General features: G+C 49.9%; 1 protein-coding gene across 1 annotated transcript in view; it reads right to left on the reverse strand.

The window, feature by feature from the left end:
* Positions 1-23,749, reverse strand: part of LOC137357308 (actin-like protein 6B) — a 125,832-nt gene extending 102,083 nt beyond the window's left edge. Inside the window, exon 1 of the mRNA XM_068023546.1 lies at positions 23,467-23,749. The gene's annotated coding sequence lies outside the window, so the exon portion shown is untranslated. The remainder of the gene's footprint in view (positions 1-23,466) is intronic.
* Between the last annotated feature and the right edge of the window lie 692 nt (positions 23,750-24,441).

Here is a 24,441-nt window from a genome sequence, read left to right on the forward strand (position 1 = left end):
CTCACTGTAACACTCTCTGATATACCCCACACCCCTCACTGTCACACTCTGATATACCCCACACCCCTCACTGTAACACTCTGATATACCCCACACCCCTCACTGTAACACTCTGATATACCCCACACCCCTCTCTGTAACACTCTCTGATATACCCCACACCCCTCACTGTAACACTCTGATATACACCACACCCCTCACTGTAACACTCTGATATACCCCACACCCCTCACTGTAACACTCTGATATACCCCACACCCCTCACTGTAACACTCTGATATACCCCACACCCCTCACTGTAACACTCTGATATACCCCACACCCCTCTCTGTAACACTCTCTGATATATCCCACACCCCTCACTGTAACACTCTCTGATATACCCCACACCCCTCACTGTAGCACTCTGATATACCCCACACCCCTCACTGTAACACTCTGATATACCCCACACCCCTCACTGTAACACTCTGATATATCCCACACCCCTCACTGTAACACTCTGATATACCCCACACCCCTCACTGTAACACTCTGATATACCCCACACCCCTCACTGTAACACTCTGATATACCCCACACCCCTCTCTGTAACACTCTCTGATATACCCCACACCCCTCACTGTAACACTCTGATATACCCCACACCCCTCACTGTATCACTCTCTGATATACCCCACACCCCTCACTGTAACACTCTGATATACCCCACACCCCTCACTGTAACACTCTCTGATATACCCCACACCCCTCACTGTAACACTCTCTGATATACCCCACACCCCTCACTGTCACACTCTGATATAGCCCACACCCCTCACTGTAACACTCTGATATACCCCACACCCCTCACTGTAACACTCTGATATACCCCACACCCCTCTCTGTAACACTCTCTGATATACCCCACACCCCTCCCTGTAACACTCTGATATACACCACACCCCTCACTGTAACACTCTGATATACCCCACACCCCTCACTGTAACACTCTGATATACCCCACACCCCTCACTGTAACACTCTGATATACCCCACACCCCTCTCTGTAACACTCTCTGATATATCCCACACCCCTCACTGTAACACTCTCTGATATACCCCACACCCCTCACTGTAGCACTCTGATATACCCCACACCCCTCACTGTAACACTCTGATATATCCCACACCCCTCACTGTAACACTCTGATATACCCCACACCCCTCACTGTAACACTCTGATATACCCCACACCCCTCACTGTAACACTCTGATATATCCCACACCCCTCACTGTAACACTCTGATATACCCCACACCCCTCACTGTAACACTCTGATATACCCCACACCCCTCACTGTAACACTCTGATATACCCCACACCCCTCTCTGTAACACTCTCTGATATACCCCACACCCCTCACTGTAACACTCTGATATACCCCACACCCCTCACTGTATCACTCTCTGATATACCCCACACCCCTCACTGTAACACTCTGATATACCCCACACCCCTCACTGTAACACTCTCTGATATACCCCACACCCCTCACTGTAACACTCTCTGATATACCCCACACCCCTCACTGTCACACTCTGATATACCCCACACCCCTCACTGTAACACTCTGATATACCCCACACCCCTCACTGTAACACTCTGATATACCCCACACCCCTCTCTGTAACACTCTCTGATATACCCCACACCCCTCACTGTAACACTCTGATATACACCACACCCCTCACTGTAACACTCTGATATACCCCACACCCCTCACTGTAACACTCTGATATACCCCACACCCCTCACTGTAACACTCTGATATACCCCACACCCCTCTCTGTAACACTCTCTGATATATCCCACACCCCTCACTGTAACACTCTCTGATATACCCCACACCCCTCACTGTAGCACTCTGATATACCCCACACCCCTCACTGTAACACTCTGATATACCCCACACCCCTCTCTGTAACACTCTCTGATATACCCCACACCCCTCACTGTAACACTCTGATATACCCCACACCCCTCACTGTATCACTCTCTGATATACCCCACACCCCTCACTGTAACACTCTGATATACCCCCCACCCCTCACTGTAACACTCTCTGATATACCCCACACCCCTCACTGTAACACTCTCTGATATACCCCACACCCCTCACTGTCACACTCTGATATACCCCACACCCCTCACTGTAACACTCTGATATACCCCACACCCCTCACTGTAACACTCTGATATACCCCACACCCCTCTCTGTAACACTCTCTGATATACCCCACACCCCTCACTGTAACACTCTGATATACACCACACCCCTCACTGTAACACTCTGATATACCCCACACCCCTCACTGTAACACTCTGATATACCCCACACCCCTCTCTGTAACACTCTCTGATATATCCCACACCCCTCACTGTAACACTCTCTGATATACCCCACACCCCTCACTGTAGCACTCTGATATACCCCACACCCCTCACTGTAACACACTGATCTCCCCCACACCCCTCACTGTAACACTCTCTGATATACCCCACACCCCTCACTGTAACACACTGATCTCCCCCACACCCCTCACTGTAACACACTGATATACCCCACACCCCTCACTGTAACACTCTGATATACCCCACACCCCTCACTGTCACACTCTGATATACCCCACACCCCTCACTGTAACACTCTGGTTTACCCCACACCCCTCACTGTAACACTCTCTGATATACCCCACACCCCTCACTGTAACACTCTGATATACCCCACACCCCTCACTGTAACACTCTCTGATATACCCCACACCCCTCACTGTAACACTCTGATATACCCCACACCCCTCACTGTAACACTCTGATATACACCACACCCCTCACTGTAACACTCTGATATACCCCACACCCCTCACTGTAACACTCTGATATACCCCACACCCCTCTCTGTAACACTCTCTGATATACCCCACACCCCTCACTGTAACACTCTCTGATATACCCCACACCCCTCACTGTAACACTCTCTGATATACCCCACACCCCTCCCTGGCACACTCTGATATACCCCACACCCCTCACCGTAACACTCTGATATACCCCACACCCCTCACTGTAACACTCTGATATACCCCACACCCCTCACTGGCACACTCTGATATACCCCACACCCCTCACTGTAACACTCTGATATACCCCACACCCCTCACTGTAACACTCTGATATACCCCACACCCATCACTGTAACACTCTGATATACCCCACACCCCTCACTGTAACACTCTGATATACCCCACACCCCTCACTGTAACACTCTGATATACCCCACACCCATCACTGTCACACTCTGATATACCTCACACCCCTCACTGTAACACTCTCTGATATACCCCACACCCCTCACTGTAACACTCTGATATACCCCACACCCCTCACTGTAACACTCTGATATACCCCACACTCCTCACTGTAACACTCTCTGATATACCCCACACCCCTCACTGTAACACTCTGATATACCCCACACCCCTCACTGTAACACTCTGATATATCCCACACCCCTCACTGTAACACTCTGATATACCCCACACCCCTCACTGTAACACTGATATACCCCACACCCCTCACTGTAACACTCTGATATACCCCACACCCCTCTCTGTAACACTCTCTGATATACCCCACACCCCTCACTGTAACACTCTGATATACCCCACACCCCTCACTGTAACACTCTGATATATCCCACACCCCTCACTGTAACACTCTGATATACCCCACACCCCTCACTGTAACACTCTGATATACCCCACACCACTCACTGTAACACTCTGATATACCCCACACCCCTCTCTGTAACACTCTCTGATATACCCCACACCCCTCACTGTAACACTCTGATATACCCCACACCCCTCACTGTATCACTCTCTGATATACCCCACACCCCTCACTGTAACACTCTGATATACCCCACACCCCTCACTGTAACACTCTCTGATATACCCCACACCCCTCACTGTAACACTCTCTGATATACCCCACACCCCTCACTGTCACACTCTGATATACCCCACACCCCTCACTGTAACACTCTGATATACCCCACACCCCTCACTGTAACACTCTGATATACCCCACACCCCTCTCTGTAACACTCTCTGATATACCCCACACCCCTCACTGTAACACTCTGATATACACCACACCCCTCACTGTAACACTCTGATATACCCCACACCCCTCACTGTAACACTCTGATATACCCCACACCCCTCACTGTAACACTCTGATATACCCCACACCCCTCTCTGTAACACTCTCTGATATATCCCACACCCCTCACTGTAACACTCTCTGATATACCCCACACCCCTCACTGTAGCACTCTGATATACCCCACACCCCTCACTGTAACACACTGATCTCCCCCACACCCCTCACTGTAACACTCTCTGATATACCCCACACCCCTCACTGTAACACTCTGATATACCCCACACCCCTCTCTGTAACACTCTCTGATATACCCCACACCCCTCACTGTAACACTCTGATATACCCCACACCCCTCACTGTAACACTCTGATATATCCCACACCCCTCACTGTAACACTCTCTGATATACCCCACACCCCTCACTGTAACACTCTGATATACCCCACACCCCTCACTGTAACACTCTGATATACCCCACACCCCTCACTGTAACACTCTGATATACCCCACACCCCTCACTGTAACACTCTCTGATATACCCCACACCCCTCACTGTAACACTCTCTGATATACCCCACACCCCTCACTGTCACACTCTGATATACCCCACACCCCTCACTGTAACACTCTGATATACCCCACACCCCTCACTGTAACACTCTGATATACCCCACACCCCTCACTGTAACACTCTCTGATATACCCCACACCCCTCACTGTAACACTCTCTGATATATCCCACACCCCTCACTGTAACACTCTCTGATATACCCCACACCCCTCACTGTAGCACTCTGATATACCCCACACCCCTCACTGTAACACACTGATCTCCCCCACACCCCTCACTGTAACACTCTCTGATATACCCCACACCCCTCACTGTAACACTCTGATATACCCCACACCCCTCTCTGTAACACTCTCTGATATACCCCACACCCCTCACTGTAACACTCTGATATACCCCACACCCCTCACTGTAACACTCTGATATATCCCACACCCCTCACTGTAACACTCTCTGATATACCCCACACCCCTCACTGTAACACTCTGATATACCCCACACCCCTCACTGTAACACTCTGATATACCCCACACCCCTCACTGTAACACTCTGATATACCCCACACCCCTCACTGTAACACTCTCTGATATACCCCACACCCTCACTGTAACACTCTGATATACCCCACACCCCTCATTGTAACACTCTGATATACCCCACACCCCTCTCTGTAACACTCTCTGATATACCCCACACCCCTCACTGTAACACTCTGATATACCCCACACCCCTCACTGTAACACTCTGATATACCCCACACCCCTCACTGTAACACTCTGATATACCCCACACCCCTCTCTGTAACACTCTCTGATATATCCCACACCCCTCACTGTAACACTCTCTGATATACCCCACACCCCTCACTGTAGCACTCTGATATACCCCACACCCCTCACTGTAACACACTGATCTCCCCCACACCCCTCACTGTAACACTCTCTGATATACCCCACACCCCTCACTGTAACACTCTGATATACCCCACACCCCTCTCTGTAACACTCTCTGATATACCCCACACCCCTCACTGTAACACTCTGATATACCCCACACCCCTCACTGTAACACTCTGATATATCCCACACCCCTCACTGTAACACTCTGATATACCCCACACCCCTCACTGTAACACTCTGATATACCCCACACCCCTCACTGTAACACTCTGATATACCCCACACCCCTCTCTGTAACACTCTCTGATATACCCCACACCCCTCACTGTAACACTCTGATATACCCCACACCCCTCACTGTATCACTCTCTGATATACCCCACACCCCTCACTGTAACACTCTGATATACCCCACACCCCTCACTGTAACACTCTCTGATATACCCCACACCCCTCACTGTAACACTCTCTGATATACCCCACACCCCTCACTGTCACACTCTGATATACCCCACACCCCTCACTGTAACACTCTGATATACCCCACACCCCTCACTGTAACACTCTGATATACCCCACACCCCTCACTGTAACACTCTGATATACCCCACACCCCTCACTGTAACACTCTGATATACCCCACACCCCTCACTGTAACACTCTGATATACCCCACACCCCTCACTGTAACACTCTGATATACCCCACACCCCTCTCTGTAACACTCTCTGATATATCCCACACCCCTCACTGTAACACTCTCTGATATACCCCACACCCCTCACTGTAGCACTCTGATATACCCCACACCCCTCACTGTAACACTCTGATATACCCCACACCCCTCTCTGTAACACTCTCTGATATACCCCACACCCCTCACTGTAACACTCTGATATACCCCACACCCCTCACTGTATCACTCTCTGATATACCCCACACCCCTCACTGTAACACTCTGATATACCCCACACCCCTCTCTGTAACACTCTCTGATATACCCCACACCCCTCACTGTAACACTCTGATATACCCCACACCCCTCACTGTATCACTCTCTGATATACCCCACACCCCTCACTGTAACACTCTCTGATATACCCCACACCCCTCACTGTAACACTCTCTGATATACCCCACACCCCTCACTGTCACACTCTGATATACCCCACACCCCTCACTGTAACACTCTGATATACCCCACACCCCTCACTGTAACACTCTGATATACCCCACACCCCTCTCTGTAACACTCTCTGATATACCCCACACCCCTCACTGTAACACTCTGATATACACCACACCCCTCACTGTAACACTCTGATATACCCCACACCCCTCCTGTAACACTCTGATATACCCCACACCCCTCTCTGTAACACTCTCTGATATATCCCACACCCCTCACTGTAACACTCTCTGATATACCCCACACCCCTCACTGTAGCACTCTGATATACCCCACACCCCTCACTGTAACACACTGATCTCCCCCACACCCCTCACTGTAACACTCTGATATACCCCACACCCCTCACTGTAACACTCTGGTTTACCCCACACCCCTCACTGTAACACTCTCTGATATACCCCACACCCCTCACTGGCACACTCTGATATACCCCACACCCCTCACTGTAACACTCTCTGATATACACCACACCCCTCACTGTAACACTCTGATATACCCCACACCCCTCACTGTAACACTCTGATATACACCACACCCCTCACTGTAACACTCTGATATACCCCACACCCCTCACTGTAACACTCTGATGTACCCCACACCCCTCTCTGTAACACTCTCTGATATACCCCACACCCCTCACTGTAACACTCTCTGATATACCCCACACCCCTCACTGTAACACTCTCTGATATACCCCACACCCCTCACTGGCACACTCTGATATACCCCACACCCCTCACTGTAACACTCTGATATACCCCACACCCCTCACTGTAACACTCTGATATACCCCACACCCCTCTCTGTAACACCCTCTGATATACCCCACACCCCTCACTGGCACACTCTGATATACCCCACACCCCTCACTGTAACTCTCTGATATACCCCACACCCCTCACTGTAACACTCTGATATACCCCACACCCATCACTGTCACACTCTGATATACCCCACACCCATCACTGTCACACTCTGATATACCTCACACCCCTCACTGTAACACTCTCTGATATACCCCACACCCCTCACTGTAACACTCTGATATACCCCACACCCCTCACTGTAACACTCTGATATACCCCACACTCCTCACTGTAACACTCTCTGATATACCCCACACCCCTCACTGTAACACTCTGATATACCCCACACCCCTCACTGTAACACTCTGATATATCCCACACCCCTCACTGTAACACTCTGATATATCCCACACCCCTCACTGTAACACTCTGATATACCCCACACCCCTCACTGTAACACTCTGATATACCCCACACCCCTCACTGTAACACTCTGATATACCCCACACCCCTCTCTGTAACACTCTCTGATATACCCCACACCCCTCACTGTAACACTCTGATATACCCCACACCCCTCACTGTAACACTCTGATATATCCCACACCCCTCACTGTAACACTCTGATATACCCCACACCCCTCACTGTAACACTCTGATATACCCCACACCCCTCTCTGTAACACTCTCTGATATACCCCACACCCCTCACTGTAACACTCTGATATACACCACACCCCTCACTGTAACACTCTGATATACCCCACACCCCTCACTGTAACACTCTGATATACCCCACACCCCTCACTGTAACACTCTGATATACCCCACACCCCTCTCTGTAACACTCTCTGATATATCCCACACCCCTCACTGTAACACTCTCTGATATACCCCACACCCCTCACTGTAGCACTCTGATATACCCCACACCCCTCACTGTAACACTCTGATATACCCCACACCCCTCACTGTAACACTCTGATATACCCCACACCCCTCACTGTAACACTCTGATATACCCCACACCCCTCTCTGTAACACTCTCTGATATATCCCACACCCCTCACTGTAACACTCTCTGATATACCCCACACCCCTCACTGTAGCACTCTGATATACCCCACACCCCTCACTGTAACACACTGATCTCCCCCACACCCCTCACTGTAACACTCTCTGATATACCCCACACCCCTCACTGTAACACTCTGATATACCCCACACCCCTCTCTGTAACACTCTCTGATATACCCCACACCCCTCACTGTAACACTCTGATATACCCCACACCCCTCACTGTAACACTCTGATATATCCCACACCCCTCACTGTAACACTCTGATATACCCCACACCCCTCACTGTAACACTCTGATATACCCCACACCCCTCACTGTAACACTCTGATATACCCCACACCCCTCTCTGTAACACTCTCTGATATACCCCACACCCCTCACTGTAACACTCTGATATACCCCACACCCCTCACTGTATCACTCTCTGATATACCCCACACCCCTCACTGTAACACTCTGATATACCCCACACCCCTCACTGTAACACTCTCTGATATACCCCACACCCCTCACTGTAACACTCTCTGATATACCCCACACCCCTCACTGTCACACTCTGATATACCCCACACCCCTCACTGTAACACTCTGATATACCCCACACCCCTCACTGTAACACTCTGATATACCCCACACCCCTCTCTGTAACACTCTCTGATATACCCCACACCCCTCACTGTAACACTCTGATATACACCACACCCCTCACTGTAACACTCTGATATACCCCACACCCCTCACTGTAACACTCTGATATACCCCACACCCCTCTCTGTAACACTCTCTGATATATCCCACACCCCTCACTGTAACACTCTCTGATATACCCCACACCCCTCACTGTAGCACTCTGATATACCCCACACCCCTCACTGTAACACTCTGATATACCCCACACCCCTCTCTGTAACACTCTCTGATATACCCCACACCCCTCACTGTAACACTCTGATATACCCCACACCCCTCACTGTATCACTCTCTGATATACCCCACACCCCTCACTGTAACACTCTGATATACCCCACACCCCTCACTGTAACACTCTCTGATATACCCCACACCCCTCACTGTAACACTCTCTGATATACCCCACACCCCTCACTGTCACACTCTGATATACCCCACACCCCTCACTGTAACACTCTGATATACCCCACACCCCTCACTGTAACACTCTGATATACCCCACACCCCTCTCTGTAACACTCTCTGATATATCCCACACCCCTCACTGTAACACTCTCTGATATACCCCACACCCCTCACTGTAGCACTCTGATATACCCCACACCCCTCACTGTAACACACTGATCTCCCCCACACCCCTCACTGTAACACTCTCTGATATACCCCACACCCCTCACTGTAACACACTGATCTCCCCCACACCCCTCACTGTAACACTCTGATATACCCCACACCCCTCACTGTAACACTCTGATATACCCCACACCCCTCACTGTCACACTCTGATATACCCCACACCCCTCACTGTAACACTCTGGTTTACCCCACACCCCTCACTGTAACACTCTGATATACCCCACACCCCTCACTGTAACACTCTGATATACCCCACACCCCTCACTGTAACACTCTCTGATATACCCCACACCCCTCACTGTAACACTCTGATATACCCCACACCCCTCACTTTAACACTCTGATATACACCACACCCCTCACTGTAACACTCTGATATACCCCACACCCCTCACTGTAACACTCTGATATACCCCACACCCCTCTCTGTAACACTCTCTGATATACCCCACACCCCTCACTGTAACACTCTCTGATATACCCCACACCCCTCACTGTAACACTCTCTGATATACCCCACACCCCTCACTGGCACACTCTGATATACCCCACACCCCTCACTGTAACACTCTGATATACCCCACACCCCTCACTGGCACACTCTGATATACCCCACACCCCTCACTGTAACACTCTGATATACCCCACACCCCTCACTGTAACACTCTGATATACCCCACACCCATCACTGTAACACTCTGATATACCCCACACCCCTCTCTGTAACACCCTCTGATATACCCCACACCCCTCACTGGCACACTCTGATATACCCCACACCCCTCACTGTAACACTCTGATATACCCCACACCCCTCACTGTAACACTCTGATATACCCCACACCCATCACTGTCACACTCTGATATACCTCACACCCCTCACTGTAACACTCTCTGATATACCCCACACCCCTCACTGTAACACTCTGATATACACCACACCCCTCACTGTAACACTCTGATATACCCCACACCCCTCACTGTAACACTCTGATATACCCCACACCCCTCACTGTAACACTCTGATATACCCCACACCCCTCACTGTAACACTCTGATATACCCCACACCCCTCACTGTAACACTCTGATATACCCCACACCCCTCACTGTCACACTCTGATATACCCCACACCCCTCACTGTAACACTCTGATATACCCCACACCCCTCACTGTAACACTCTGATATACCCCACACCCCTCTCTGTAACACTTTCTGATATACCCCACACCCCTCACTGTAACACTCTGATATACACCACACCCCTCACTGTAACACTCTGATATACCCCACACCCCTCACTGTAACACTCTGATATACCCCACACCCCTCACTGTAACACTCTGATATACCCCACACCCCTCACTTTAACACTCTGATACACACCACACCCCTCACTGTAACACTCTGATATACCCCACACCCCTCACTGTAACACTCTGATATACCCCACACCCCTCACTGGCACACTCTGATATACCCCACACCCCTCACTGTAACACTCTGATATACCCCACACCCCTCACTGTAACACTCTGATATACCCCACACCCATCACTGTAACACTCTGATATACCCCACACCCCTCTCTGTAACACCCTCTGATATACCCCACACCCCTCACTGTAACACTCTGATATACCCCACACCCCTCTCTGTAACACCCTCTGATATACCCCACACCCCTCACTGTAACACTCTGATATACCCCACACCCATCACTGTAACACTCTGATATACCCCACACCCCTCTCTGTAACACTCTCTGATATACCCCACACCCCTCACTGTAACACTCTGATATACCCCACACCCCTCACTGTATCACTCTCTGATAGACCCCACACCCCTCACTGTAACACTCTGATATACCCCACACCCCTCACTGTAACACTCTCTGATATATCCCACACCCCTCACTGTAACACTCTCTGATATACCCCACACCCCTCACTGTCACACTCTGATATACCCCACACCCCTCACTGTAACACTCTGATATACCCCACACCCCTCACTGTAACACTCTGATATACCCCACACCCCTCTCTGTAACACTCTCTGATATACCCCACACCCCTCACTGTAACACTCTGATATACCCCACACCCCTCTCTGTAACACTCTCTGATATACCCCACACCCCTCACTGTAACACTCTGATATACCCCACACCCCTCACTGTATCACTCTCTGATATACCCCACACCCCTCACTGTAACACTCTGATATACCCCACACCCCTCACTGTAACACTCTCTGATATACCCCACACCCCTCACTGTAACACTCTCTGATATACCCCACACCCCTCACTGTAACACACTGATATACCCCACACCCCTCACTGTAACACTCTGATATACCCCCCACCCCTGACTGCCACACTCTGATATACCCCACACGCCTCACTGTAACACTCTGATATACCCCACACCCCTCACTGTAACACTCTGATGTACCCCACACCCCTCACTGTAACACTCTGATATACCCCACACCTCTCATTGTTTAATTTGCCGGAGTGGTGGGAGATTTTTAAACACACCTGCGGAAACGGAGCCAAATTTATCCTGCGCTGCCCCTTGTTTAAAATGTTGTTTAAAATCTCCTGTTTTAAAACCTAAGACTTGCGACTTCACCCTCCGATGCCTCACCTCGTGATCTGTCATTGGTGTGAACAGTGATCAACTTCTTTTCATCAGCTATGGCTCATTGAGGAACAATCTCACCTCGGTGGGTTCAAATTCTGCTGCTGAACCAGTGTCAGTACTGAGGGAGTGCGACACTGTCTCCAGCATGAGGTGTTCAACTGAGGCCCTCTCTGCCCTCTCAGGTGATGGCACTATTTGGAAGAACAGCAGGGGAGCTGTCGTAAGAAATAGGAGCAGGAGTAGGCCTTTTCATCATGGGATGTGGGCAACGCTGGCCAGGCCAGCATTTATTGCCCATCCCTAATTGCCCTTGAGAAGGTGGTGGTGAGCTGCCATCTTGAACCGCTGCAGTCCATTTGGGGTAGGTGCACCCACAGTGCTGTTAGGAAGGGAGTTCCAGGATTTTGATCCAGCGACGGTGAAGTAACGGCCGATATAGTTCCAAGTCAGGATGGTGTGTGGCTTGGGAAGGGAATTTGCAGGTGGTGATGTTCCCATGCATTTGCTGCCCTTGTCCTTCTAGTTGGTAGAGGTTGTGGGCTTGGGCGGCGCAGTCAAAGGAGCCTTGGTGAGTTGCTGCAGTGCATCATTCAATAAGATCAAGGCTGATCTTCTGCCTCAACTCACTTTCCCGCCCATTTCCCATATCCCTTAGTCCCCTTAATGCCAAAATAATCAATCCATCTCAGTCTGGAATATACTCAACGACTGAGCATCCACAGCGGTCGGGTAGAGACTTGCAAAGATTCACAACCGTGAGTGAAGAAATTTCTCCTCATTCTCAGTCCTAAATGGCCGACGCTTTACTCTAACACTATTTCCGCACTCCCATCCCCACCGCACCCATTTCTTGACTCCCCAACCAGGGAAAAACAACGCTCCCAGCATCTTTCCTTAAGAATTTTATATTTCAGTGAGATCACCACTCATTCTTCTAAACTCTAGGGAATTTAGGCCTCCTCTACTCAATCTATCCTCATTGGACAATTCCTTCCTCCAAAGAGTCAGTCTAGTGAGCCTTTGTTGCACTCCCTCGAAAGGCGAGTATTTCCTTCCTCGGGTAAGGAGAGCAAAACTGTGCACAGTACTCAAGGTGCAGTCTCACCAAGGCTCTCTATTCTCGTGACTATCACAGGCCATTATCACACTGCTGTTTAATAGAACTACCTTTGTCTATTGTATGTATGAAAGAGTTTGATTAGAAAGATGAATGGCTAAGGGAGGTTATAGTGAATCTGATAGGCAGCCCTGGGAATAGAATCAAATAGGATGGACATTCATCGATAGAGAAGTCAAAGCAGATTCAGTGATAACTTTAAAAAAGGGGCATTGGACCAACATTTGCGGGGCTATGGGGAAAAAGAGCAGAGAGAGTGGGAGTAATTGGATCGCTCTTTCAAAGAGCTGGCACAGGCTCAATGGGCCGAATGGACTCTTTCTGTGCGCCATCATTCTCCCCAAATTGGGCTCCCATGGGTCACTGGCGCCCCCTGGCAGATCCTATGAGCAATAACAGCCATCCAAGGAGGGGAGTGGGAACAATGAGAGGGTAAGGAACACCCACTCCTGACAGCTGATTGGTTGCCCCAGACTGAGGGCACTGATTGGCTCTTGCGGCCGTTGCCTACTTTGACAGGCAGCAGGGCCTCTGCCAATCAAACTATGTGGGGTTTCCAGAGGCACCTGCCAGGGGCTCATTCCACCCAGCCCTGGCCAGTGCAACCAGAGGCAGAGATTGAGCAGACAGCCCATAATAATTAACACAGGGAGAGACACCACCAAAAGAAAAGGGAAAAGGGATTCTCACCAGCCTTCCTGCAAAAAGGAACAAGCTTCCAGCAATAAACAGCAAAGGTAAACTGTCACTGAAATACTATCTAAATCATTTTATTTTTTTCCAGTGAGTGACCTGTTTTCTCTCATTCATTAGTCATATAAAAATTGGTGGCAATATTAATCCACTTGGGTTGTATTTGATGTGATGCTCCAGAGATTGAGAAATATTAATGTTTTCCAGTCTTTGGAAATATTGGGGGGATGGTTATGTGGCAGGAACACAGAGGGAATTTCATTTGATTATAAATGAGGAGAAGCTATTTGCTCTTGGGGTGGTAGATAGGGAGTGGATGCAGGGGGAGTGCGAGGGAGTTGAACTCACCGGGGTATCAGGGGAAGAAATCTGTGAGCAAGCCTGACCAAGAATTGCCAGGGTTCTCTTTAATGTGTGACGGACTTATTTATCCTGCCCGTGATTCCTGTAATTTGCACTCAGATGCTCCTGTCATTTATCCTTTGTTAGTTAATGATTTATATAACGCAGAAACGTGTTGGTTTGCCTTTCTGTGTTTTTCTTTTTAAATATATGTATCGGTCATGATTATTGTGACCGAGCAGAGAGGGGAATCGCCAGCTGAGCATTAATCCCAGCATCAGAGCCCCGGGAAAATGCCGTTAACCATTTGTGTGTGTCTCTCTCTCTTTCGCCTCGGAGTCACAAAGATCGTGGGTTCGAGCCCCACACCGGAGACTTGAGCACAACATCCAAGCTGACGCGCTGAGGGAGTGCTGCACGGTCGGAGGCGCCGTCTTTCGGACGAGATGTTAAACTGAGGCCCCCGTCTGCGCACTCAGGCGGACGTAAAAGATTGGGGGGGGCGGGGGGAGAAAAAAGGGGGGACATGGGGAGTTCTCTCCTCCAGTGTCCTGGGCCAATATTTTATCCCTCGAGCAACACTTAGCTATATTGATTATCTGCTCATTGATCTCATTGCTGTTTGTGGGATCTTGCTGTGCCGCCTCCTGCATTAGACCGCCCCCCAGAAAGTACTTCACTGGCTGGAACGCTGAGGTTGTGAAAGGCGCTATGTGAATGAGGAGTTTGGCACAGTCTGCTGAGGCAGGTGTTAGGCTCTTTTCAAAGGGGAGTGAGGTGGGACACCCTTTGCCCGCTCCTTGGCGTACGGATCTTGACCATGCCTGCGTGGTCTGGTCTTGACCAGGCTGAAAATCCCCATCTGTATAATAATCCATTCACCTATTGCTTCTATTTTAATATATTAATAACCTCCCACGTCCGGTCAAGTTTGACCGGTAGGTATCAGCATTGACAATGGAAGCAACTGAGATGTCACACTGCAGTTACGCCGCCTATCCAGAGGAGGCTCTACAGCCCCGCCACTGGCCGGCAGATGTAACTACAGCGTGACGGGTTTACATAAGAGATCCCCACTGTCAGTGTGGCCATAGAAACAAGAGGAGACCATTCGGCCCCTCAAGCCTGTTCTGCCATTTCATTTCCCATTTTCAAATGGGTTCAGAATGATGGATCCTCATCTAAATTATAATGCTCGTATCATCAAATTGCTGCACGTAAAGAGAGTTAATAATGCTTTTAAAAAACAGGTACTTGCAGATATCTGAGATAGGTGTGCTTTGTCACCCGCCCATAGAGCTGGCCCTGCTTATAAGCACCACATTATTTCATGGACCTCCTAAAGAGTCTCTACGGACCCCTACCCCCCTGGTGCTACCTTAACCTATTGATCTCAGTCTTCAAAGCTCCCAGCCTCAACAGTTTTTGGGGGAATGGGGAGAGCGTTCCAGATTACCACGAACCCCTTGTGTGGAAAACGTGCTTCCCAACATCACCCCTGAACGGCCTGGCTCTAATTCTAAGGTTACATCCCCTCAGTCTTTCTCAATAATTCCTCTGTATCTACCCTAGACGGCTAAGAGGGGATCTAATAGAGGTGTTTAAAATCATGAAGCATTTCGACAGGTTACATTTCCACGTCCCCCCCCCCCCCCCCCCACTCTTTTCCCCGTATCCCTGCAACCTTTTCCTTCCCCAAGTATGTATCCAATTCCCTTTTGAAGGTTACTATTGAATCTGTATCCACCCTCCAGCATGAACTCGATGGGCCCAATGGCCTCCTCCTGTGCTGCAAGTGACTCTATGACTCTCTCAGGCAGGGCATTATCACATCTTAACCACTCGTTGCATAAAAATGTTTTATCTTCATGTCGCCTGTGGCTCTTTTCCCAATTACTGTAAAATCTCTGCTCCCTTCAGCCGTTGAAAACAGTTTCTCTGCCGTTACTCTGTCTAAGCCTTTGGTGATTTTGAGCAGCTCTAACAAATCTCCTCCAGGCCTTTTCTGCTCTCAGAACAAGAAGCCCAACTTCTCCAGTCTCTTCACATCACTGAAGTCTCTCATCCCCGGTTATTATTATGGTAGATCTCTTCCGCACCCTCTCTAGAGCCTTCACATCCTTCCTGAAGTGCAGTGTCCAGAATTGGACACCATACTGCAGCTGTAGCTGAACTAGTGTTTTATAATAGATTCAGCAGAGCTTTCCGATTTTTGTGTTCTATGCCACTATTTATAAAGGCCAGGATTCCATAGACTTTATGAACTCCTTTGTTAACCTGTTCTGCCACCTTCAAAGATTTGTGCACAAATGCTCTCAGGTCTGTCTCTTCCTGCACCCCCTTTTTAAAATTGCTCCATTTAGCTTTTATTTCCCTCCTCATTTTTCCTGCTAAAATGTGTCGCCCTGCTCTTTTCTGTGTCGAATGCCATCTGCCACGTGTCCGCCCATTCCACCAGCCTGTCTGTATCCTGAAGCCTGTTGTTATCTACCTTAGGCAGCTAACGCTGGGGTAGGCCCTTAATCCCACCCTGAGGCAGCTAACGCTGGGGTAGGCCCTTAATCCCACCCTGAGGCAGCTAACGCTGGGGTAGGCCCTTAATCCCACCCTGAGGCAGCTAACGCTGGGGTAGGCCCTTAATCCCACCCTGAGGCAGCTAACGCTGGGGTAGGCCCTTAATCCCACCCTGAGGCAGCTCGTGCTGGGGTAGGCCCTTAATCCCACCCTGAGGCAGCTAACGCTGGGGTAGGCCCTTAATCCCACCCTGAGGCAGCTAACGCTGGGGTAGGCCCTTAATCCCACCCTGAGGCAGCTAACGCTGGGGTAGGCCCTTAATCCCACCCTGAGGCAGCTAACGCTGGGGTAGGCCCTTAATCCCACCCTGAGGCAGCTCGTGCTGGGGCAGGCCCTTAATCCCACCCTGGGGCAGCTCGTGCTGGGGCAGGCCACTTTGAGGCAGCAACAGATGTGATCAAGAGGTCAACTCCTGCGCTTCCGTGCCCGAGATTGGCCTGCTGAGGAGAGGCTGGGAGTGATCAGACACGACCTCTTGAGGCTGATGCCTCAAGGTAAACGGAACCCCCCCGCCACTCCTCTCTGGTGTCAGCGCTGTCAGGAGAAGAGGGGAGAAACCTGATGCGGTTGCGCAGGCAAGGAGACATTGTTCCTTTAAAATAAAGGACATGTCGACAGTAAACAGTGACTTGGCAGATTTCCCCTTCCCCACCCTCAGTCCCCGCGACCAAATCCAGTTCAGCAAAGAAAGTAAATAGATGCAACACAGGAAACAGCCACCTCTCTGAGGAAACCAGCACTAGACAAAGTCGCAAGTTCCTGTCAGCAAGTCAGTGCCGAGATTCCAGCCATGATACTGGTACATTCTGGGGGAATTCCCTCTACTTGGGTATTGACCTTGGCATAGTCAGGCTCTCTCTGACCTTGAGTCAAAAGGTTCATGGGGTCAAACCCCACTCCAGAGACTCGGGCAAACTAGTCTAGTGCTGAGGGAGTGCTGCACTGCCGGATGTGCCATCTTTCATATGAGGCGTTAAACCGAGGGATAAATATTGGCCAGGCCAAAGGGGGAGAACTCCCCTGCTCAAGCTGGTAGCCTTGGGATCTTATACATCCAACTGAGAGGACAGATGGAACCTCGGTTTAACGCCTCGTTCAAAAGACGGCACTTCCAGCAGTGCAGCACTCCCTCGGTGAGAGCGCCAGGACTGGATTATATGGCTGGGGTGGGACTTAGACCCGTGAACCTGTTGACTCAGAGGTCAGAGAGCAAGCGATTTCCCCGAACCAGGGCTGAAAAGAGAAAAAAAAAAAGGTCAGTCATCGCTATTGAGAAAGAGGGTGGCGTACGTGAGCACTGAAGCAATATTGACAGCAGGAAATTTCCCTTCAGTTGAACCAAAACTACGAGGTTATGAAACCTAATGAGGAAAAGAATGAATGGGCTGGGGCTCGTCTCTCTTGGAAAGAGAGAGGTGGGAGGGAGGGACGGGAGGTGGGGGGGTGACCTAATAGAGGTGTTAAAAATTATGGAAGGTTTTGATCACGTGGATACAGTGTTTCCACTTGTTGGGGGAGACCAGAACTAAAAGGCCATCAATATAAGATAGACATTGATAAATCCAGTCGGGAATTCAGGAGAAACTTCTTCACCCAGAGAGTGTTGAGTATGTGGAACTCGCCACCACAGGGAGCGGTTGAGGTGAATAGTGTCGATACATTTAAGTGGAGGCAAGATAAACGTGAGGGAGGAGGGGGTAGAGGGTTACACTAATGCAGTGAGATGATGAAGGATGGGAGGAGACTCAGTTGGAGAGTGAACACTGGAAAAGGACTGGTTGGGCCTATTTGTGCTGCAGGTTCCATGTAATTCTCTATAAAGCCTTGCTCAACACTTGATTCTCGGTGAGAAGGACCTCTTTTGAAAATGAGAGCTACTTCCTACCTCAGTGCTCCCCTGCGCCACCCTCCCCCCCCCCTCCCCCCTGGCTCCCAGCAGCCAGTATCCTGTTTGTGGGCAGGTGCTCAAGAGCTAACTCCATTTCCTGACCGAAACTTCAGGAAACAGATGTAGTTCCTGGAGCACAGTGTCCGTCCTTCCTATTCCGTTCCGCCTCTCAAGGGTTCAGGAAGTCTGGGGCGACTGAGCCCGCGGATCTTAGCCCCACTCGGGCAGAGAGTCCAGGCTGACACTCCCGTCGGGGGGGGGCGGGCTTGCAGTCTTCCCGGAGGAGAGGTTGAGCACGAGGTTCCGGTTTTTAAAGGCCCACTCCAGGGGCTTGAGCACAAGAAAACATCAAGGGTGACGCTCCACTGCAGTACCGAGGGAGTGCCGCGCTGTCAGAGGTGCAGTCTTTCGAATGAGACCCCCTCAACCATCACTTATTTAAAAAAAAAACCTAAAATAGTCTGGTCTTTTTCACATTATGGAGACTTGCTGCGCACACATTGGTTGCCATGTTGCTTACATCATAACAGGGGCAACACTTTCAAAGTACTTCATTGGCTGTGAAATGGTTTGGGACGACAAGACACTATCAGTCCAAGAATACTTTTTTGTGTTAAACTGGTAGCTCCCATGCTAAAGCTGTAAAGTAATCTGGCCAGGTCAGAGGTCAAGAGCCACTATCAGTTATGGTCACTGATACATGAAGAACACTCTTAATTCCCTGGAGGTAGTTGGAAACACTTAGCAGGTCAGGCAGCACCTCTGGAGAGAGAAACAGAGTTCACGTTTCAGGCCGATGAACTTTCCTCGCACCGTTTCTCCTTCTCTCTCCACAGATGATGCCAGACCTGCTGAGTGTTTCTAGCACTTTCTGTTTTTGTTTTACTTCAGTTTTCCAGCATCTGCAGGATTTTGCTTTTATTCTATTGTCAGAGGACCTGAGGGGAGTTATGCTACAGTTTATATAAAGCCCTGGTTGGACCCCAACTGCGTTCAGTTCCGGGCCCCGCACCTCAGGGAGGAGATATTGGTCTCGGAGAGGGTGCAGTGCAGATTCACCAGAATGACCCCCGGGGCGAAAAGGATTAAATCACGAGGACAGCTTGCACAGACTCGGCTTGCATTCGCTCGAGTGCAGAAGATTAAGGGGTGATCTCATCGAGCTTGTTCAAGATAATTAAAGAGAGAAAGAAAAAAACTATTGGTCCCATTTCCTCTGGTGGGGGGAGGGGTGTGTCCAGAACAAAGGGGGTGTACGCTCGAGGGGGTGGGGGGGTGGGGATTTGATCGAGGTGTACAAGATTGTGACAGGTTTAAGCGAGGCTGACAAAGAAAAGCTGTTCCCATTAGTTGATGGTACAAGGACCCGGGGACACAGATGTTAAGGTTTTTGGCAAGAGATGTGATGGGGGCGGGGGGGGGAGGGTATAGATTTTCTTTTGTTAGTTAAGGGTTTTAAGCAACACGGAACCACGGCTGGTTGATGGGGTTAGTAGGCAGAGCAGCCATGATCTAACTGAATGGCGGAACAGGCTTGAGGGGCTGAATGGCCTCCTCTTGTTCCCAGGATAGATCATGACCTCAGGATGTGCCAAAGCTCCCCACAGCCAACGCAGTATTTTATGAAGTGTCGTTACTGTTAGGCGGGGGCCCTCCCCACATGGGAGGTATCAGAAAGGGGGACTTTCTCAGCCTCTACGGCCATGAATGAGAGTCACAATCAAGAACTCCCAAGGTTTGCCCATTCCCACTAATTCTCCGGGATCTGCCAGAAAATGGGAATGGGGGAGTGGAGCTCCTGGAGATGTATTAGAATGATAGCAGGAATGAAGGACTTCAGTTATGTGGAGAGACTGGAGAAGCTCGGATTGTTCATCTTGGGGCAGAGAAGGGAGATTTGATAGAGGTGTTCAAAATGATGTGGGGTGTTGATGATAAGAATGAAGCAACACCTCCCACTGGCAGGAGGTATCTCGCAGACACATTTAAGATAATTGGCAAAAAAGAATGAGGGGGGGAGATGAGGGGAACTTTTTTTTTAACGCAGTGAGTTGTTGTGATCTGGAACGCGCTGCCTGAAAGGGCGGTGGAAGCAGATTCAATCGTAACTTTCAATAGGGGGAATTGGAGAAATATTTGAAGGGCTACGTGGGAAGAGCAGGGGAAATGGGACTAATGGATCTACCAAAGAGCTAGCACAGGCATGCTGGGCTGAATGGCCTCCTGTGCTGTCCGATTCTACAGTTATGGAGCTAGTAGGAACAGAAAGCAAGCGTGAGGGAACCAGACTCAAAATAGGAACCTGCTGAATTATCCAGGACCCAGCTCATTTAGTTGACCCTGCCGGGTAGTCACATGATATGGTAATAAGGAGTTGTTGGCCAATCAATTGTCGATTAGCCTACAAGAGACCCCGCCCAGTAAGGTGAGGAAAACCCCCATTGGACAGCTTTGGGATCCATAGATCCAAAGTCAGCTCTCCTGGAGAGCTGGCACGGACTCAATGGGCCAAATGGCCTGCTTCTGTGCTATAAATGACTCTCTATGATCTCCTTCCAAGCGCGCTCCTCTCTCCACACATGATTACTCACTTTACTGTTTCCCAAAGTGTTATTTCCTGTTAGTGGTTGGAGCTGGTTGGGATTTGCATACTTTTGTAAATAGGGAGAGACAAAGACACAAATTCACTCACCGCACTTTGACAAAGGATTTCCATGTTCTGCAGTTTTTTTGAACAATGCACAGGAGCCATTCACACCACTAGTGGGGCAGGCACAGCACGCAGGAAGTCAGTGACTGTCACCTCAGCGAGCTGCCTTCAAATCCAATAGCGAGTTGAAGCAACTTTTGGGGCAACCTTCACCCAAGTGCTCATTACGGTTGCCAACTCCACTTGGACAGAACCTGGAGGTGTCACATGACCTCCTGCCCACCCCCTCCACACCCTTCCGCCATTGGTCTCCCAACTTGTCCATCTTCACAGATCCCCGCCCTCCCAGCCAATTAGAGAGGACGCTCAGCCACGTCCTGACCCGATTGGATGCTTCGGGACTGTCGGTCAAACAACCCATCTTCAATATTTTGATTGACTTTATTAACAAAAGTATTCAACAAGCAAGTTTATTATAAAAAAAACCATCCTTTTTTGTATTGGCGTCTCCAGCAACACGCCGATATGCCTTCTCTCGTGGGTGTTGCCCTCAGCTTTGTCTCGGAGATGGGTCTGTAATTCCTGGAGACTCCAGGGCAATCGTGGAGTGTTGGCAACCGCAGTACTGACAGGCATGGGCCTACAGCACATGAGGCATGTTGTCAAGGCAGTGTAGAGGGAGCTTCTGTACCTGCCCTGGAAATGTTTGATGAGGACTGTGCAGAGGGACCTTTACTCTCAGATGGTGATTTACGACCACCACCTTGAGCCTGTAGATCAGACTAGGTAAGGACAGCAGGTTTCCAGTCGGATTTTTACGACGGTTTGACATTTTATTTTTTGAACAGTTCAAGTTTTCAAGACTGTTCCTGTGGGATTTGATCTCAAATGTTTCCTAGATTGCGAGACCAGTAACGTAACCACCAAGGTTTCCTAGGCAGTAGGGAGACTCCAAGCTTTGTTGCAAACCCTTTCAGTACCGAGGGAGCGCTGCCCTGTCGTAGGCCCCGTCTCTCGGGTGAGACGTTGAACCGAGGCCCTGTCGGCCCTCCCGGGTGGATGCACAAGTTCCCACGGCCACTACTGATCTAACTGAATGGCGGCGGAACAGGCTTGAGGGGCTGAATGGCCTACTGCTGCCCCAATGTCGTGCCAGTCTCCTGGCTCTTGGCCAACAATCCTCCCTCAACCATGAAGGACAGAAAACAGATTATCTAGAATGACACAGAACGTACGGCACAGAAAAACGGCCGTACAGAGCACCAGGTCAGTGCCGGTGTTTATGTTCCACGTGAGCCTCCTGCCACTTCATTTCATCTCGTTGTTGTTTGTGGGATCTTGCCATGCGCGGCTTTGTCGCTGTGCCATGCACCTGAGAAGTGCTTCATGGGTTGTGAAGCACATGGGGACCTCCCAAAACTGACCGAATTAGCACAGGACAATGAACTGGAAATTACTTACCGATGCATTGGGTCAACACTAGAGAGCGGAGACGAGCCCAGACTGGGTGCTTGCCTGTCCCTTACTGCTATCCAGCAGCCTCTTATCGATATCCAGTGGCCTTTCCCGCTGCTCTCCGGTAGTCCTTCCAGAGAGTCGGAACGAAAGTGTCTGCGGTTAAAGGGGAGACGGCGTGAGCGTGGGGGGGGGGGGGTGGTTGAAGGTGAACCTGGTGTGAGCGAGGGGTTAAAGGGGAGACAGTGTGAGCGAGAGTTGCAGAATTCAGAGTTTATATGGCTGTGTGATTCATGGCCCACAGTGTTACAAAACAGTTCCTTTTTCATTATATAAATAGTTTGCTGAGGAAGTGCGACTTCAAATCACTCAGCATCCTCCACCCTTACTACTCGCTGAGCTCGGAGGGAAAAAAAACACTGATGCTGCTGGGAGGAGCATCGTGAAAGAAACACTGGCTCATTGTTTCTAACTGTGTTTATCTGTGTGTGTCTCTCCCTCTCTGTCTCTGTGCTTTCACTTTCCCTGTAGTGTCTCGCTCTCTCTGTATCTCTTGTTCTTAGTCTCTGTGCATGTGCTTCTTTCTCTGTCTCACTCAGTTTGTGTCCCTCTGTCTGTCTCTGCGTATCGCCCTCTGTCTCCGTCCCCCTCTGTGCCTGTCCCTCTCTCTCGGTCTATGCATCTGCGTGTCACTCTGTGCCTGTCTTTCTGTCTCCCTGTCTGTTTGTGTGTCTGTGAGCTTTTCTCTCTCTGTGCCTGTGTGTGTGTGTCTCTCTCTTTTCCTCTGTGACATTCTCAGTTTCTGTCTTTCTCTCTCTCTCTCACACTCAGTAACTCTCTATTTCTCTCCCTCTGGCTAAAGAGGTTAAACCTGTTCGCCTACCTCCCTCACCCGACCACCTCCCTCACTTTGCCTCCCCCAGGGCAACCTACACTGTACCTCCCGAGCTCTCAGCTTTCCACATTGGTTACTGAGGCACC

The sequence above is a fragment of the Heterodontus francisci genome, chromosome 48 (genome assembly GCF_036365525.1).
Source record: "Heterodontus francisci isolate sHetFra1 chromosome 48, sHetFra1.hap1, whole genome shotgun sequence".
In the NCBI taxonomy this organism is placed as follows: Eukaryota; Metazoa; Chordata; class Chondrichthyes; order Heterodontiformes; family Heterodontidae; genus Heterodontus; species Heterodontus francisci.